The 19632-nt window shown below is 40.9% G+C and overlaps 1 protein-coding gene and 1 long non-coding RNA gene across 8 annotated transcripts in view; one reads left to right on the top strand and one right to left on the bottom strand.

The window, feature by feature from the left end:
- Nucleotides 1-264: 264 nt before the first annotated feature.
- On the bottom strand, nt 265-15157 carry LOC127678469 (uncharacterized). Of its 2 annotated transcripts, XR_007976568.1 has the most exons (5): nt 15068-15157; nt 11579-11704; nt 11330-11441; nt 720-812; nt 265-520 (listed from the first exon to the last, which is right to left on the bottom strand). It is a non-coding gene; the product is annotated as an uncharacterized LOC127678469 (long non-coding RNA). The 2 variants fall into 2 exon arrangements; XR_007976569.1 differs by lacking the exon at nt 720-812.
- Cnot4 (CCR4-NOT transcription complex subunit 4) overlaps nt 15040-19632 on the top strand; it is a 106375-nt gene continuing 101782 nt past the window's right edge. For all 6 annotated transcript variants that reach the window (XM_052173435.1, XM_052173433.1, XM_052173434.1 and 3 more), the window contains exon 1: nt 15040-15268. The gene's annotated coding sequence lies outside the window, so the exon portion shown is untranslated. The remainder of the gene's footprint in view (nt 15269-19632) is intronic.

Genomic DNA, 19632 nt, shown 5'->3' with positions numbered 1-19632 from the left:
GTCAGTGTTAATACAGCCTCATCAAACTAACAAAGGCTGAGGGAATTGATGGCAGATGAACATGACAGAAACATTACAGGAAGTTCTTCAAGCAGATGTATGATACCCAGGAGACACTCATATGTATACAAAAAGATTTAAGGGCTTAACAAAGGCTGAAGAAGGTAACTATGAAATTTTTTTCTTAACAGAGAATTGATGTCTGTACTAGTCAGAGTTCTCCCAAGGAACAAAACCAACAGAATAGATATATTTTTTGGCTTTATTAGATAGACTTAACATGCCATAAACTGGCTAATCCAAACACAGTTATTCTCTGGAGAAGCTGGGAACCCAATAGCTACTTGGTCCATGTGGCTGGATTCCTCCTCAGCAGAGACGATCTGGTGCCAAAGGCCTGGAAGATTCCTGGAGAGTCACTGGTCTTCAGTCCACATTGGATGACCAAGCATGCTGGTTTCTAATGTCAGGGAAAGATGTGGTGGCAGCTGCAGCAGCAGCAATGAAGTGGATGCAGTCGCTAGAAGGGAACAAAGGTCGGCATGTTGACAAGATGCTTTGCTTTAGCTCAGACACTGTCTATCAATACTTAATGATGCTGTCTACTCTGGGAGAGGATGCCCCCCCCCCCCCTTAGTCATTTCTCTATTGCTATGAAGACACACCGCGACCAAGGCAACTCATACAAAAGGAAGCATTTTAGTTGGGAGCTTGCTTACAGTGTCAGAGGGTTAGTCCATCATCATCATGGCAAGGGCATGGTGGGACCTTGGTGCACTCATAGTGCTGGAGCAGTAGTTGAAAGTTACATCCTGATCCACAGGCAGAAAGGCGGGGGGGGGGGGGGGGGGGAGAAAGGGGGAGAGAGAGAGAGAGAGAGAGAGAGAGAGAGAGAGAGAGAGAGAGAGAGAAAGAGAGAGAGAGAGACTGAGCCTGGTATGGGCTTTTGAAAGCCCACCTCAAAGTCCACCCCCTGACATACTTCTTTAAACAATGCTACACCTACTATTAGTGCCACTTCCCGGTGACTAAGCATTCAAATCTAAGAGCATGATGGCACCTACTTTTTGATCCAAGCACTGGGAAGGAAGAAGCAGGCAGAAGTCTGTGAGTTCAAGGTCAGGCTGGTTTACAAAGTGAATTCCAGGACAGCCAGTGTTGTTATACATAGAAACCCTGTTTTGAAAATCAAAGCAAAACAACAACAACACAACAGCAGCAGCAGCAGCAACAACAACAACAACAAAAAGATCTATGAGCCTATGGGTCCCACTCTTATTCAAACCACTACATATCATTAATTACATTAGTTAATCTTTTTAGGAAATGCCATCTCAGGCCTACTCAGAAGGATGTCTCTTAACTGATCCTAGATTCAGTCAGTTGACCACCAAGACTGACCATCAGAATGTCTAAAGTAAAATTGGTCACTCTGAGAGTGTGGAGTATGGTTTTGGTCTTAGTCTAGTCTTAGTCTTGGTATACAACTTCTAAAACTTTTGTAATCTTCAAGGGTCTTTTTTTTTTTTTTTAACAAATTAGTTCTCTAATGGCTGGAAATCTCTATTCAGGATAAAAGCTGGTCATCGGAAAGATCAAGGTAAGATTAGAAGGTTAGGACTTTCAACCATACCTCTGATCTCTGGGATGGGTGGGGTGGGGCTGGAGGTAAGGTGATCCTTAAAGGTCAATGATTTAATTAGTCATGCCTCTTCAATGAAACCTCCACAGAAGCCACACGATAAGGTCCAGAGCCCTTCTAGACCCACTGATGATCCCCGGAAGGGACATATTAAAGGAGGGAGGACCCAGAGCTTCTGTAGCATCCCTTCTGTCTCTCATTCCATGTATCTCCCATGTATAACCACTGTAATAGCTCTGTAGCAGTGGTCCTCAACCTTCCCAATGCTGTGACCTTTTAACACAGTGAGTGCCTCATGTTGTGGTGACCCACAACCATAACATCATTTTCGTTGATGTTTCATAACTGTAATTTTGCTAGTTATGAATCATAATGTAAATATCTCTGTTTTCCGATGGTCTTAGTCAATCCCTGTGGAAGGGTTGTTTGAGGCTCACAGGTTGATAACCATTGCACTATAATAATGTAAGGGTAATGTTTCTCTAAGTTCTGTGGCTACTTTAGCTAATTAAGCAAATCCCAGGAGGCAGCCATGGGGACCCCAGTTTATAGCTGGTATATAAGTCCTGTGATTCCCATCTGAAGTTCAGGGCACTCTCGTAGGGCTGGAAATCTGGGATTTAACACTGCTTTCATGTAGATACTGTCAAAATAGAGTTGAAATTGATCATCCAGCTGGTGGTCTGGATGTTTTGTGTGTGTGAGGAGGTGGGGGGCTTCTAGCATCTCAGGTCACAAATATTGTTGTGAGAGGGTAGAAGAAATGGAATTTGTTAATTCTAGAACTTCTGAGTAACAATGCACTGAGAACTTACGTAAAATTCATGACAAATGGTAAAGAAATAAAAAAAATCAGATTCTGGGTTTTTTTTTTTTGTGGTAGTGCTAGGGATTAGCATGCAGGTATAATACTGCATGCTGTATACAGAATAAATAAAGAAAATCTTTATAAAAAAGGATTCTTATTGCAGTCACATAGGCCTGGGGTTCAGTTCTCAGCACCCACATGGAGGCCCACAACTATCTGTGACTCCAGTTCTAGCATTAAGTTATAAGTTTCATTTATAAGTTATAAAATGTTCTAATTCTTTGAATAAATGTTCAAGGATGAAATTTTTTTTACATGAAAAAAGGCAATGGAATTGCTTTGTATTCTCTGATAATTGATTAAATGTCGACTTTTTTTCTAGTCTACTTCTGTTTTGCTTGCATCCCTTGGGTCTTAATTTTATGTTTACAAAATCTATTATTTCTAGGACATTTCATCTTAAAATTTAGTTGGGTATAATTGACAGTTAGGTAATAAGGTAAATTTCCTCCAGAAAATTTGTGTTTCCATCTGTGGTAGTCTGAATGAGAATGGGTCCATTGGCTCATATATTTCGTTCTTGGTTCCTCTTTACTGGAACTGTTTGAGAAGGATTAGGAGGTGTGGCCCTATTAGAGATGTGCCACTAGGGGTGGGTATTGAGGTTTCAAAAGATGTGCTAATCCCAGATAGTGCTTTCTGCCTTGTGCTTGTAGATGAAGATATAAGCTTTTAGGAACTGTTCCAACATGCCTGCCTGCTGCTGGTGCTCTCCCTCATGGCTGTCATAGACTCTAACCCCCTGAAACTGTAAGCCCAAATAAAATCTTCCTTTAACAAGTTGCCTTGGTCATAGCATCTTATCACAGCAATAGAAAAGTTACTAAGAATCTGGGTGTGGTGGTGCACATTATCAATCCCAGCACTCAGGACGCAGAGGCAGGTGGATCTCTGAATTTGAGGCAAGCCTGGTCTACAGTGCAAGTCTCAGGACAGCTAGGGCTACACAGAGAAATCCTGTTTCCAAAACAAACAAACAAACAAACAAAAAACCCAAACAAACCAACAACAAAACAAAAAACCCAGAAAAAACAAAACAAAACAAAACAAAGGAAAAAGCCTGAGGGTGGTGGTGCTGATGCCTTTAATCCCAACACTTAGGAGGCAGGCAGATATCTGAGTTTGAGGGCAGCCTGGTGTACAGAGTGAGTTCCAGGTCAGTCAGGGCTACACAGAGAAACCCTCTCTTGGGGTGGGGCGCATTATTAAGACACCTTCTAACAGTTAGATGGTGTTGTGATTGCTCAGTTGACCCCTGGAATTGAATCCCTTCTCCTACTTTCAACAGTGACACGTTTCAGTTTTCCAGGGAAGGTCAAAAACTCCAGCTCCAGCCTGTGTTGAATTGATGTCTGTCCCCTTAAGGGTCAGGTGTCTGTAAAGGCACTCTGTTTTTTAGCTATTCCTCTTAGATTGGCCAATGACCCCATAGCAAAAGCTGTGATCTTTCAGCACATACAGTAAGAAGGGTGCCCTTTGTCTTTGGCAGTCAGGACTATTTATCTCTGGCCTCTGGCCAAAGGCAGGATGTCTCTCAGATGGCTTTTTAGAGAGATCAAATGTCCCTTGGAGGGAAATGGATTCAAGTCACCTCTTTAAACTCCAACTCCTTAGCTCAAAGCCTACTACATATTTTTTTGTCTTTATGACTTTTAGTAAATGTTTCTAGTATTTATCCAACTTCCTTTTAGTTGTTTGTCATGAACAGATAAAAAAAATCTTTATTGAGTCCCCAAGGCAGAGAAAGTGGAGTGGACAGAGACAAATGTGTATGGATCTTGATAGTTATTTTCCTTCATTATTGTGATTATTGTGGTAAATAATTCTTCAGCAACTAGTCACTTGTCCAGCTTCCGTGCAAAGACTCCGCTTCACAGCATCTCTGATGTTGAGATTGCCCATGTCACACGCAGTGATTACTGAATTGTTGCTAAATGTGATACAAGGAGAGGCTTGGCACGTGCTTTCATATCTAGGCTCCCTCTCCTGCGCTTCTGCCACTGCCGTCAGAAAATCCTCCCTCAGAGACATGCAGCCTCTTCAAACATAAAAGAAACTGCACTGATGGCTAAGCCCAGCCTGGTCTGGGACAACCAGCCCTAACAACTTGGTTTTGGGCAACCTTCCTCAACAGACCGATCAAAAACACAACAGTGGAAGGCTGGAGAGATGCCTCAGTGGTCCCAGAGGATCAAAGTTCAATTCCTAGTACCCACGTGGCAGCTCACAGTTGTCTGTAGCCCCAGTTCCAGAGGATCTGAAACCTTCACTCAGACATACATGCAGGCAAAACACCACTGCACATGAGATACAAATAAGTAACAAAACAAAACAAAACAAAATAATCCCCTGCGTCTCCCCTCCCCCCCAAAAAACCCCCACAACAGTGGTCCTGGGGTGGTAGTAGTAGGCAGGTAGATCTCTGTGTGTTCCAGGCCAGTCTGTCTAGATAGAGTGAGTTCCAGGACAACCAGAGCTACATAATAGAGAGACGCTGTCTGAAAATATAAAACAAAACAATAACAAAAACAACAAAAATGAAAGGAAACCAAATCAACAAACCAGAATAACACACAGTAGTGAAAATTATTCGATGTAGCCACATTGAGAAGAACAAGGAGGTCCAGTCCATCTTCTAGGTCCTAACATGAGATTTTATAAATGTTTAAATAGAAGAAAAATGGAATAAAGAACTACGTAGTCCTATTTAAGGTGTGGTCCTGGCCATCACCATTATTTTGAGTCCCTTGTAAATTGATCTTAGATGGCGTTAGCATATTATGCAATCTCTTCCCAGGAATCAAGCTCCTCTCTGCCTGACCCTAGGTCTCCATCCTTTCCTCTCAGTATAAGACACTTGGGGAAATTCCTTTTTTTTTTTTTTTAATTTTTAAAAAATTTTTTAGAGTCCTATATTTCAATAGTCTTGTAATTAAAAGGAAGCACAAAAGTGTCTCTTTGGACTATCCTCAACCCTGAGGTTGCAGAGATGGCTCAGTGGTTAAGAACACTAGCTGTTCTTCCAAAGAACCTGATCGCAAGTGGTGCATAGACACACATGTAGGCAAAATACCTTCTCACATTAAAAAAAAAATGTATCTTCATTCCTTCCAGGACGGTTACAGCAGCTTGAAGCACAACCACCCAGATGGACCCAGTTTGGATCCACTGATGCATGGCCCCCAAAACCAGGTATCTGTCTCATGGCAAAGAGCAAGTGACTGTTGTTGGAAGCCAATGCACAGGATGGGATAATTTGTTACACAGCACTTTTGTGGCTAACCACAGAAGTAGCCCAACAAGGACCCGGCTCAATAGGAAAATAAATAAAATAAACTATGCTTGGTATATGAATTTCAGAAGCTTATTTTTTCTTTTTCTTTTTTAAATATCTATTTACTTATTATGTAAGTACACTGTAGCTGTCTTCAGATACTCCAGGATATGGAATCAGATCTCTTTATGGATGGTTGTGAACTGCCATGTGGTTGCTGGGATTTGAACTCAGAACCTTTGGAAGAGCAGTCAGTGCTCTTAACCGCTGAGCCATCTCTCCAGCCCCAAGCTTCTCTTTTCTAAGAGTCATTTCTTTAACCAGAAAGGTCTCATTGCTACATAATTCCCTGGAACTTTCTACATCCTGTTCTCTACATATACTTGAAACAGTTCAGTAAGAGAGCAGGAGTGTGTGCCACCTGTATGCTCAAGGACTTGTCCTGTTTCTGACACTACCAAAGAAAAATTACAGTTCATTTACTGTAGACTTCACCACGTACACCCGCAGGTAAGGAGGAATGAGGACACTGTGGCTGTGCCTGCACTTCTACTTCCCCAGGTTCAGTCTTTTGTTTGTTTGTTCTTTAGAAGGGTCTTACTTTGTAACCCCGGCTGGCCTAGAATTCATTATATAGCCAGGCTAACCTCCAACTAACAGTGATCCTCAGCCATAATCCCCTGAGTGCTGGGATCAGAGGCATGTACCACTCTCTGGCTTTAAAAAAAATCTTTTAAGAAAAGTAGCCCTCTTCTGGTGCGTCTGAAGACAGCTATAGGATACTTAGATATAATAATAAATAAATAAATCTTTGGGCTGGAGCGAGCAGGGAGGACTGGAGCGAGTAGCGGTCCTGCATTCAAATTCCCAGCAGCTACGTGATAGCTCACAACCATCAGTACAGCTACAGTGTACTCATAAACATAAAATAAACAAACAAACAAACAAACAGATCTTTAAAAAGAAAAGTAGCTGGCAAAATTGGTCAGACCTGGTATTTTTCAAAACAAAATATAGGCATACCAATTCAATTTTTTCATGAATGCATCTCTGAATATTATCGATATTTTCACAGTGACATACCTCACATCACATAGATAAATGCCAGTTTAAAGTGTATTTGTGTATGTGCAGTGCATGCATGTATACATGTATGCTCCTTCATGTATGCATACATGTAAAGGCTAGAAACTGATACTAGGTACCCTTCTCTATGATTCTCTGCCTTAGCTTTTGAGGAAGGGTCTCTTTCTGAACCTGAAACTTGCTTGTTTGTATGTGTTGACGAGGCAGTGAGCTCCTGGGACCTCTGCCTATCTTGTGCTCTTGTGGCAAGCACTTTATGCACCGAACCTTCCCCCTGCCCTTCAGACTGCATTTACATCTCATGAAAAGTAGTAACATGGATATCAACGAATCTGTAACAGATTAGCAGACAGGCTAGCACTATTTCTTCAGAAATCTTAACTCCCTCCCAAAGTCATGTTGTTTTACCTCCCAATTAGAGTACCCACTATTGTATATTTTGTAACATTTATTCTTCTGTGCAAACTTAACTCTTTACACAACATTCAGTTCTGCCCGCTTTTGAACTTCATATAAGATGTTTCATGCTATTATCTATTCATTTGTGGAATTTTTCTTTTTCTTTTTTCTTTTTTGGTTTTTCGAGACAGGGTTTCCCTGTGTAGCCCTGGCTGTCCTGGAACTCACTCTGTAGACCAGGCTGGCCTCGAACTCAGAAATCTGCCTGCCTCTGACTTCCAAGTGCTGGGATTAAAGGCGTGCACCACCACCGCCTGGCTGGAATTACTTTTTTTTTTAAAAAAATATTTCATTTATTATTATTACCACATGTGTGTATTATGTATATATGTTACATGTGGGTATACATGCTATGGCTAGGTCATGAAAGTCAGAAGACAATTTGGTGAAGTTTGTTCTCTCCTTCTACATTTATATGGGTCCTAGAAATTGAGCTCAACTTGTCTGGCTTGTGAGGCAAACATCCTGACCTACTGAGCTATTTCACAAGCCCTGTGACTGTCTCTCTTGTTTTGTTTTTTAAATTCTCTCTCCTTCTCCCTCTCCCTTTCTCTCTCTCAAAATTTATTTATTTTATATATGAAAGACACTGTTGCTGTGTTCAGACCCACCAGAAGAGGGCATCAGATCCCATTACAGATGGTTGTGAGCCACCATATGGTTGCTGGGAATTGAACTCAAGACCTCTAGAAGAGCAGTGTTCTTAACCGATGAGCCATCTCTCCAGCCCCTCTATTTAATTTTTTAAAGATTTATTTATGTATTTTATGTATATAGGAATTTATCTGCATATACATCTGCACAAAAGAAAAAGGTATTGGATTCCATAGGACTACAGTTATAAATAGTTGTGAGCCACCATGGGAATTGAACTCAAGACCTCTGGAAGAGCAACCAATGCTCTTAACCTCTGAGCCATCTCTCCAGATCCTTCTTGTTTGTTTGTTTGTTTGTTTTTCCAAGAAAGGGTCTCACTGTACATCTATAGCCATCCTGGAACTCACTATATAGTCCAGGCTGGATCAAACTCATAGAGATCCACCTGCTTCCTCTTCCCTAGTGCTATGCTTAAAAGCTTGTACCACTATACCTGGCTGTTTCTTTTTTTGTTTGTTTTTTGTTTTGGTTTGTTTGATATAGAATGTCATGGAATTCAGCCCGACTTTGAATTGACTATGAAGCTTAGGATGACCCTGAGTTCCTGTCTCCCAGATGCCAGGATTGTAGGTGTACACTGCTACGTCTGATTGAAAGTCATTCTTGACCGTGAAGTTGTAGTTTACCGTCTTTCTATATAGTGTTACACTTTATTAAACTGCTACAATTTACTCATCCACTATGTTATTAACATGTGGACCATTCCCACTGCACAACTAATGCTGTCATTAAGGTTCCTGGCATACCTGTGTAAAATTCATACACTAGATATATGTACATATTTACACATACACTTATACATGGGATTGGAAATGTTTAGTTGTAGGATATTTATTGATAAGCAATTTGAATTTCCTCTTAAAATAAATGACTTAAAAAACTAAATTAGGAAGCTATAGCTTTGACACAACTACCTGTTATGATACCATTTTTATAGGGAGAGGGCTGGGGTTGGGGGAGAGAAGTGAGGCAGCATTTTGTAACTTAGAGATTGGAATGTGTTTTATAATGCAGCATTTTGCCTATTAGTTGTACCTATTTTCTTATCTGTAACAGGGTCTTATGTATCCCAGGTTGGCCTCAAGCTCACTATATAGTTTAGATCAGCCTTGAGCTTCTGACAATCTTAACTCCATCTCCTGAGTGCTGGGGCCATCATGCTCCTTTTATGGAGGGCTGGGAACCCAGGGTTTAACGCTCTAGCAAAGGATCAGTGTTGACTCTCAGTGCCCAAGCGAGGTGACCCACAATTGCCTATAACTGTAGCTCCAGGGTATCTGACACCTTCTTCTGGTATCCATGGGCACCCAGATAGACACACATACACACGAATTAAATACTAATTATTTTCAGACAGGGTCTCACTGTGTAGCTATGGCTGGCTTGAAGCTCCCCCTATGTAGATTAGGCTGGCCTCAAACTCACAGACTTTGCCTGCCTCAAGACCAGCACCAGGTATTAAGTTAAAACAAACGTAGGACTTCTATGTGTATGTGTTTTGCCTGTATGTATGTATGTATGTATATATATATATATATATATATATATATATGTATGTACATACATTACACATGTAACTGGTGCCTGTAGAGGTCAGAAGAGGGAATTAAGTCCCCTGGAACTGTAGTTAAGAATGGTTGTGAGCCACTGTGTTGGTGTTGGGAACCAAACCCAGGTCCTCTACAAAAGCAATAAGTTCTCTTAATCAGTGGGCCATCTCTCTAGCCCATAAAATATTTAAAAAAATGATTTTTAGGGTAGGTGAGATGGCTTGGTGGACAAAAATGCTTGCTGTCCAAGTTTGGTGACCTTCTTCTGGTATCCATGGGCACCCAGATAGACACACATACACACGAATTAAATACTAATTATTTTCAGACAGGGTCTCACTGTGTAGCTATGGCTGGCTTGAAGCTCCCCCTATGTAGATTAGGCTGGCCTCAAACTCACAGACTTTGCCTGCCTCAAGACCAGCACCAGGTATTAAGTTAAAACAAACGTAGGACTTCTATGTGTATGTGTTTTGCCTGTATGTATGTATATATATATATATATATATGTATGTATGTATGTACATACATTACACATGTAACTGGTGCCTGTAGAGGTCAGAAGAGGGAATTAAGTCCCCTGGAACTGTAGTTAAGAATGGTTGTGAGCCACTGTGTTGGTGTTGGGAACCAAACCCAGGTCCTCTACAAAAGCAACAAGTTCTCTTAATCAGTGGGCCACCTCTCTAGCCCATAAAATATTTAAAAAAATGATTTTTAGGGTAGGTGAGATGGCTTGGTGGACAAAAATGCTTGCTGTCCAAGTTTGGTGACCAGGGTCTGATCACTGGACTCCATGGTAGAAGAAGAGAATATGTTTCCTCACAATATCATTTTCCCTTTCTATTGAGGTCTTCTAGGTGATCACCCAAATTCTGTACCCAAAACAAAAGTGTCACTTCACATCTCCCATTCCCAGTCCTGCCCAGGATCAAATCATACTGTAGCACCATATTGTATTTCTGCAGTAACTTCCTAACTAGTCTCTACTTGTACAGTAGCCATCTGTCTCAGATCCATCCTCTACATGGTGTGTGTGTGTACTTTAGTGTTCAATTGTCCTCTGTGCCTTTGGAAATAAACTTCATCCAAGTCTGAATTTTTTATGACTCTCCGTTTGTCTCTTCACTAATTTGATTGGTTAAGGTCTTGGCATGGGTCATTCTGTTTTTAAATGGGATCATTGTAATGCTTTAAATTTCAAATTAAACCATCCCTTTAGAGAGGCTCTCCTGTTTTACATAATCCAGTCCAGGAGCTTTAATCCCATACTTTATTGTTTTTCCTTCCTGATACTTTGATAATAAGCTAATAATTTTATAATTATTTTATTTGTTCTCTCTTTCCTTTCAAATTTAAAATAACTTTACATACTAACATCTATACCTAACACTCAATACTCAAATATTCGCAAAATGATTAAGATGAAAATTATCAAATAACAGTATGACCCACAGTTAGCAGGGTCTGGGGAAAAATAAGGATTCACAAATAATGTGACATTAGTATTTAGTAGTATTGAAGCAATCCAATTTTTCTTTTAGGACTAGGGATTAAATCCAGCACTTTGTGGATACTAATCGATCATCACCACTGAGCTACAGTCTCAACTGCAGAGCAATCATGTCTTTGTATGTAGTCAGGTTCACATCTGAAACTATATCCCAAGAATATGACTTGAAATTTTGGTTTATTTAAAATATCTGTATCTGAGTAATTTGCAAAAGTGCCCATCACCACTTATAAACATGACCACATATGCATACGATATATAATTAAAAAGAAAAGTTTACCAAGCTCAAGCGGGCAGTCACTACTCTTCTGAAGTCCTGCTGACTTTCACAGGAAGCTCTCCTCATCCATTCCACACATGCTCTTCCATCTTCATCACTTTCCCCTTCTTCTCTGCAACCAAAGGAGTCCCCATGCAGCAGGCCGCCCAATCCCGAAAACCATGACTCATTTAAGGGAACCCCTTCATTTCCACCTTATCATCCATTCCTGTTATTTCCTTCTCAAAAGATGTATGTTGGATTTATTACCTTTTTTCCGTCTTGGCTGCCACCACAATCAGAATAACCATCTGGATGACTAAAATATTCTCTTAATTAGTTATTCCAAATTCATTCTTGTCTTTCTTCAATCCATTCGCAACACAGCAGAATGATCTATTTATGAAAATGTATAAAACTGGTTTATATGCATAGCCATAAATCAATGAAGCAGTTTATGAAGTTATGTCCCCCTCCCTCTCATTTCCAAATACAGCCCTCTATTTACCTAACTCTACATTATGGATTTGATGTGTATGAATCCTGTGATTTTTTTTCTGTAATTTTATAGACATATTCCTGGGGTTGGAGAGTTGGCTCAGTAGTGAAGGGCACATGCTATTCTTCCAAAGGGCCTTCCAAACCCACATTGGGCTGATCACACCTGATTGTCATTCCAGTTCCAGGGGGACCTGATAGTTCAGGCCACATCTACCACGGGCAGTCACATGTACATACTCACGCACAGGACTACACAGGTACACAGAGGTTAAAGAAAGAAAGAAAGAAATGAAAACTATCTATTCCTGAGTTAGGTGTGGGAGACCAAGGCTGGTGGAGCTGGAGGCCACTGTAATTTACAAACTGAGCTCCAGGACAGCCAGGGCTATACAGAGAAACTCTGTCTTGAAAAACCAAATAAGAGCTAGAGAGATGGCTCAGCAATTACAAGCACTGACTGCGCTCCTAGAGGTCCTGAGTTCAATTCCCAGAAATCACATGGTGGCTCACAACCATCTGTAATGGGATCCAAAGCCCTCTTCTAGTGTGTCTGAAGACAGAGACAGTATACACACAAACATAAAATAAACAAATAAATAAATAAACACAAATAAAAAAGAGACATTCCTGCATTTTAAAAGAATTGTTACACTAATAAGTATATATGTATACACATATATTAATATGTACAAACTGGCCTGAAAGGGCACTGAATATTATTAGTTAGTAGTTGAACTGTCTCCTTTCTGTCAGTCTCCATCAATAAGTGTATAGGTGATATTGTGCCTGGCAGTGGTGGCACACACTTTTAATCCCAGCACTTGGGAAGCAGAAGTAGGCAGATCTCTGAATTCAAGGCCAGCCTGGTCTACAAAGTGAGTTCCAGAATAGCTGGAGTTACATAGAGAAACCCAGTATCAAAAACAAAACAAAATAAAACAAAAACCCTAAAATAAAACCCCAAAACCCAAAAACAAAAGTGACATTGTTTCCTAGTGTTGGATACTCATAGTACAGGAACCCAGTGTGCTAGCTACCTTCCTGCAAAAACTATTTTTTTTTTTTTTTAGGGAGAACTATTCTTCATAATTTTATTTGAACTACTTTATGTCCCTCATGACTATTAAATGAACACCTGTGTATGATTATCTGAATATAACTTACATCTAATTATCCAAAGTCTAACTTGTTTTACCCATGGACACAAAGCTGATGTGTGTTTAGTTCTAACAAATAATGAGCACATTAGGACATAATCTAATGGTATAACTAAGCATAGATGGGTGTTGTACACCAGAGAGGGACCAAAACACACCTGCATCAGTTAGTATTCATAGCTTTCACATACATGAAGATTTTGTTCCAAGTGCTAGCAAATGACAATTTTATTATATTTTTAATACAATCGTGTTTATGGAAATATAGATAATTTTACTGTATATTACTTTATAACATTTAAAAAATTTTTTACCTTTGAAGATTGAATTCAGGGTTGTGTACCAGGCGGGTACTTTACCATTTAGCTACATCCCAGGCTTTAACATTTTACTTTAGAAAAAAAAGGTTTATTTATTTTATAGTTTGAGTACACTGTCACTATCTTCAGACACAGCAGAAGATATCCTATTACAGAAGGTTGTGAGCTACCATGCAGTTGCTGGGGATTGAGCTCTTAAGTGCTGAGCTGTCTCTCCAGCCCCTAACATTTTTTACTTTGAGACAAGGTCTCATACCACTATGTGTGTGTGTGTGTGTGTGTATTTGGCAATTTCATACGTGTATAAAGTAAGTTTGAGTTATTTTTATTACCCTCCCCAACAAACAAACAAACAAACAAACAAACAAACCTCTTCTCTCTCATACACCAAAGAAACCGGTTTGGCCGACTTTTCTGTATTTTTTTTTTCGTTGTTGTTGTTTCTGTTCCTCCCTCCCCTCCTCAGACATTGTTTCAGACATGGTTTGTAGACCAAGCTGGCCTTGAACTCAAAGAGATCTGCCTGCCTCTGCCTCCAGAGTCCTGGCCTGGGCCACCACTTCCAGAGAGACTGAGATTTTAAAACTTCAATTTCTTTCCCTACTTTTCCCTTTTAAATCCTCCCCTCTAGCATTTTCTTTTCAGGCCTCAAGTGTGCCAGACTAGAGCCCTACCACTGGGCAACATCCACAGTTCCATCCTATGTATTTTAATCCTGGATTTGAAACCTTGTTTCCTTTCACTTCTCCAAATCCCAGTACAAGCACACACCCTAGAATGGGCACAGGTTTGTGTTTTGCTCTCTGTCTTATGTTCCCAGCATATGGCACAGAACTGGGTACCAAGGAGCTCAGTACATATATGAATGGGTGAAGAATACAGGCAATAAACAGAATCGACCGCTCCAGGAGCGCCCCTTACATCAGAGTTCTGGGAGGCAACCAGGGAAGTCCAGTAAATTGATTTTGTTATTTAGGATTTCTCGGTGTTCAAACCGGCTGCGGTTGTATTATGTCCTTTGAGACGTGTTTATTTGTGCAGTTTGTGAACCTGACGCACACTTCTGCACAGGCTGGACTCGTAGCCAGCAAGAGTTTGCAGTTAAGTCCACATGCTTTTCACATCACCAGCAAGTCATGCTACACTGACTTGCACGCGTCCTCTTGAGAAATGTGCACATGGCAATTCAGGTATTTCTTCACTGGTGATTTTACCGTAAGAAAGATGAGCTCAACTGTACTGATGGCAGGACGCGCAAAGACCGAGAAACGAATTAACGCTCACTTTCTCAAAAGTATCAAATCCCCACTCTAGATCAAATCCCGCGCTCTTGCAAAGCTCAACCTGATTCTACCGCCATACCCCGCTTGTCAGATACCTATCCATGGAGGGCGGGGCAGAAAAGACACATCCTCGCTGCCTCCGAATCAGTTAAGTTTCTTGGAATTTTGGTTTCCTACATTTCAGCTAACATTAATGAAAACCACCGACCACATGACACAGTAGCCACACACGCGGGCAGAGGAGGAAGCAAAACAAGAAGAAAGCCGGCGCTCCAGTAGCCACGTGAGGAACGAGTTCCCGAGCGCCTTCTCTAGTGATGACTTCAATTCCCGGCCTGCCCCGGGGCGGTTACTATCGGGGAACTACAACTCCCAGGGTGCAGCGGACCAGTCCGCCGCAACCTCCCACTCGCCCGCCTGCCGCTTGTCCCGCCCCTCCCCCGCCCCTCCCAGCCGGATCGGCATGCGCCTGCGCACCGGAGGCCGGAGGAGTCTTACCCTAATGTAAGATGGTGGCCCGTCTAGCCGTGGAACCCACCGAAAGCTGAGAGTCTCTCTCTCAGCCGTAAAGGTCGGACTCACTGAAGCAGTCAGACCCGGTTCTGAAGAGTTTTTTCGCCGACTCTCGTTCATTGGTCTCCTGTGAGGACTCGGCAACGCGTGGAGTCGGCTAAGAGAAAAGCGAGGCAAGGCAGGCGGGTGAGTGTCTGCGGGGCTGGGCTTAGGGGAAACCCGGCGCTGACCGGCTACGAGAGAGCGGAGGCTTCGCTGGGACTGTGCAGGCCGCACCCCCCTTTCTCCCCACCCCCCCACCCCGCCCGCCTCCCTCGTCTTCACCCTCCTCCTCCTCCTCCTCCTCTTCCTCCCTCTCCCCTCTACGCCACAGCAGTTACCACCAGGAAAAGGCAGCCGGGCTGGAGGCAGCGCGGCGGCGAGCGCCGGCTCTCCTTGGAGAATTTCTTCAATTGAGGACCCAAGAGGGCTTCTCATCGTCAGTTTTCCCCGCATTTTTCTGGCAACAATATCCTTAGGTCTTGGTCCTCCTGTTTCCCCAGCCCCCTTTCCCCTCTGACGTCCTTTCCTACTGGCCCCGGTCTCCCAAGCCAGAGCCATCACTTCCACTCTGACGGGTGTTGCTGCTGCTCACTGCCCACCGGTCCTGCTTGCTGGTTTTTTTCCTTTTTTTTTTTTTTTTTTTTGGCCCCATCCCCTCCAATGAGGCTGCTCTGGATCTAGCCTCTGCCTCCCTCTGGTGCTTGCAGTCAGCCCCCAGTCTGTCTGCCAGACCCGAGTTGATTCCGATGTGTGTCTCCTTTAACCACCTCTGTCATCTTAAAGACACCTCGTGAGTATCTAAATCATGTTGCGGCTCCGTTGCTCCGTGTAACCCACCTGTTTCTTAACCCACTTGAGAATTGTTGGTTCCTTCCCTTCTTTCCAATGCAGATTCTTTGAGCACACACTCCCAGATAAGGGGAGATGATGCCCCATGTTGTTCCTTGAAAAGTAAAGAAGTTAGGAAGTGAATGAAGTGAGTAGGAGACTATTAACGTTAAGAGAGAAGATCTTTCTTCGGGCTACTCAGGAAAGGAATGTTTTGCTTTTTTGTGATCTTTTGTTGCTCATTCGCTGTCTTTTTACCCCTCTTTTCATTTTCGACCCTCTCCATGCCGCTCAACATTCTCCTGAATTGCCTTTCCTCAGGACACTTGATGTTGTCTCTGATTATACCCATAAAGATCAGTTTAGCATTTCAAAACCAGGTGAACCTGGCACACACACAGAATCCATCCCTGAACATTACATGCAAATACAAACGGTATTTTAATTATATGTGGGTTACAGATTCCTTTTGTATCAATTATTGGTTCCGTTATATTGATGTTTATGTTAATTGATAACATTTATTTGTGATGGGTGTAAATTTGACTCCCACCCCCCCTCAATCTGGGAAATTCCCTCTTTTGATATTTCTAGAGTAGGCATAATCAGAATAAGTTCTATGGAAAAACATTGGGTATGTATGAAGAGAGGTTGATATTTTGGGGTAAACTTAAATTCCTTTTTTTTTTTCCATAGAAAAGAAGGGGGCTGAGAAAAGAAGTCACAAAGCTGTACATATGCATGCTTTCAATGGTACTTAGCTGTTATTACCTGTAATAAGAACTAGGAACCTAAGAGCAAGGGGTGGTTATGGTTTCTGCAATATAGTGAAAGCAGAATTGAAATGTGCTAGTTTGTGTAACCAGAAGTTAGCATCTTTGCTATAATACACCACAATGACATAAAGAATTACCAGAACAGCAAATAGGATTATATAGGTCAGATAAACACATGTCAAGTTTGAGCATAAGACATTGTATTCTTAATATATATGTAAAAATATGTAAAGTCACAGTTACAGTCTCAGAATGTAGTATGACTCTTATTGGGGAAAAATAGTAATAACAACTTAGGTGTAAATACAAATGCAGTTTCTCTAGTCATTTTTGCACAGTACTAAGTTATTGCAAATTTTATATATTTCACCAGTAAATTACACTTGAAAGTACAATATTCTTATACTTGATGTTACATTAAGTTACTCTGAAAAAGTTTTTAAAAATGTAAACTAAGATTAGGAAAGTTGCTCATAAAGCTTTTCCTTCCTCTTCTTCCTCCTCCTCCTTCTTTTCCTTCCTCCTCTCCTCTACCCTTCCCTCCCCTTCCCTTCCTTTCCCTTTTCCCTTTCCCCATTCCTTTCCTTTCCTTTCCCTTCCCTTCCCTTCCCTTCCCTTCCTCTCTTCCTCCCTCCCTCCCTCCCTCCTCCCTCTCTCTTTCTTCCCTTCTTCCCTCCTTTCCTCCCTCTTCCCTTTCTCCCTCCCTCTCTCGCTCTCTCTCTTTCTCTCTCTCTTGACAGGTTCTTCATGTAGCTCTGACTGACCAGCAATGTAGACTAGGCTGGCCTTGAACTTGTAGACATGTACCTGACTCTTCATCTTGTCGCGCATGGCCAAAGCTCTTTATTTCAGCCACTTAAGCCTCAATTTGGCAAAACTGAATAAATCCCTATTCTTCTGAAAATTGGAAGCATTTTATATAAGCATACCTTGTTTTTAGTTATACCTTGAAGTTAAAAAGAAAATAAACCTTTTCATTTAGTTTATCAATACCTTGTCTTTAACTCCAAGTAAAAAGTAGATACTGGTGGAAAAGCTTGCCACTTTGAACAATCTTGTCTAGATACTCTTGGCAGTCATACTTGCCTGAATTGTAAGCAGTATGTTCTAAGGAGAAGACTGTCTGATAGAAGGGCGTGAGTGACTTTTTTAATACATCTTTTCTTTTGTAAAGCTATTTGGCTCACTAAATATCTTAAGTAATTTCTCCTCCTCTGGGATCATAAAATTCTTGCTTCTAGCATAAAGGAAGTGCTTTGACACAATGACAGGAGGAAGTAAACTGAAATTTATATTTTTGTGTAGTTTTTATTTGTATCATTCAATATGGAGGCTTCATACTTAATGATTTTCTTTGATACTTTGGAATTCTTTCTGCAAGTTGAATAGTCAAAGTCTTCAAATGAATAGGTTGTTTGTATAAGGTTTTCAAACATGAGTTATCTAAAGTTGGTTTACTATATCATTTTTTGAAACTTGCATCAAGAAACCTTTAATTTGATTAGGATGAGAGATGTAATCAAACAGCAAAATACAAAATAAAATTGTCCTTCTAAATGGAAATACTAGAGATAGTTTGCAGCCCATTACTTTGTTTTTGCTGTTTTGAAACAAGGTCTTAACTATGTATAGCTCAGGCTATCCTGGAACTGACTGTGTAAACGAAGTCGTCTTCAAGCACAGGGTGGTCCTCCTGCTTCAGCTCCCTTGGCCTGGACTTACACATGTGAGCTACCGTGTGACCAGTACTGGATAACTCACTGTTTTGTAAAAGATAGAGGGCATTGCCAAAGGGCGAGCTCTTAGCATTAGGAGAGTTTTACTTAGTTATTTGTGTAGTACTAGGCTAGACCATGGCAATAAGTGGCCTCCTGCACATTAGACAGTGGCTTTCAGGAGAGTGTTTCTGTAAAAAGAATTTTGTGTCTTAAGAGAATGAAAGACAATTCATTTAAGCAGTTTGGTTTTTAGAAGCTTTTCTGTCTTCCTATTCCCTGTTTTACTTTAATGAGTTTTTTTTTTTTTTTAATGTGACTGCAAGTAATTCTTGATTCAACTATGTTATTGTTTTTGTAGACTGTGAGATAGGGTAAATTTGTGAAAGCTTTAGTTTCTGCCGAAAATTCAGATAGTTTTGTCATTACCTATATAATCACCTTGACTTTTTGTAAAGGAAGTATAGTGAGCTAAGTTGGTTTTGAAACAAAAACAGTAGGGAAATAGGTTATAGAGGTTTTTGCTGTTCTAGAAACAGTATAACTAGAATGTGCTACATATATTCCCCAAAGGATTTTTTTAATCTAAATGGAACTTGTAAATGGTTTTCATCCCACTGGAATAACATGTATCAGATAAAACTTGGTAACACATTCTAACATTTTATAAACTTTATGTTCCCTCAGAGTTATTAGGAAAACTCTACAAATACCCATTCTTGAAAAAAAGTTGCATGAAACCTGGTAACTTAAAGATTTACTGTATTTTTGTTTCTCAGAAGTTGAGAGTTCACTAGTTATGGTAGCATAATCTGTTGCTTTGATCAGGTTGTGGGTATGTGGGTATTTACACAGTTTATTTCAAAATAATTTTTAATCTCATTTTGTAGACTTCTTTAGTTGAAAGAGTGTGATTGTAAAGATTGCCAGCATTTTCAAATGTAGTTATCTAGTAGGTTCTGCTACATTGTTCTTTCACAATTTAAAAAAAAAAAATGTGTGTTTCTGCATGTGTGCATTTCTGTGTTCATATAGATTCATATGTGGGTAGGCCAGAGAACATAGTTAGGTCTCAACTTTAGGAAGGTGGACAGAGTCTCTTAAACTCCAGGGTTCCTCCTGTCTTTGCCTAGCTGGGGCTAGAATTGCAAGTACACACCATGCCCAGAGAGTTTTGAGGACAGAGCCC

The sequence above is a fragment of the Apodemus sylvaticus genome, chromosome 2 (assembly GCF_947179515.1).
Source record: "Apodemus sylvaticus chromosome 2, mApoSyl1.1, whole genome shotgun sequence".
NCBI classification, from domain to species: domain Eukaryota; kingdom Metazoa; phylum Chordata; class Mammalia; order Rodentia; family Muridae; genus Apodemus; species Apodemus sylvaticus.
The sequence above is the reverse complement of the archived record's forward strand: the minus strand, read 5'-3'. Positions and strand labels throughout refer to the sequence as shown.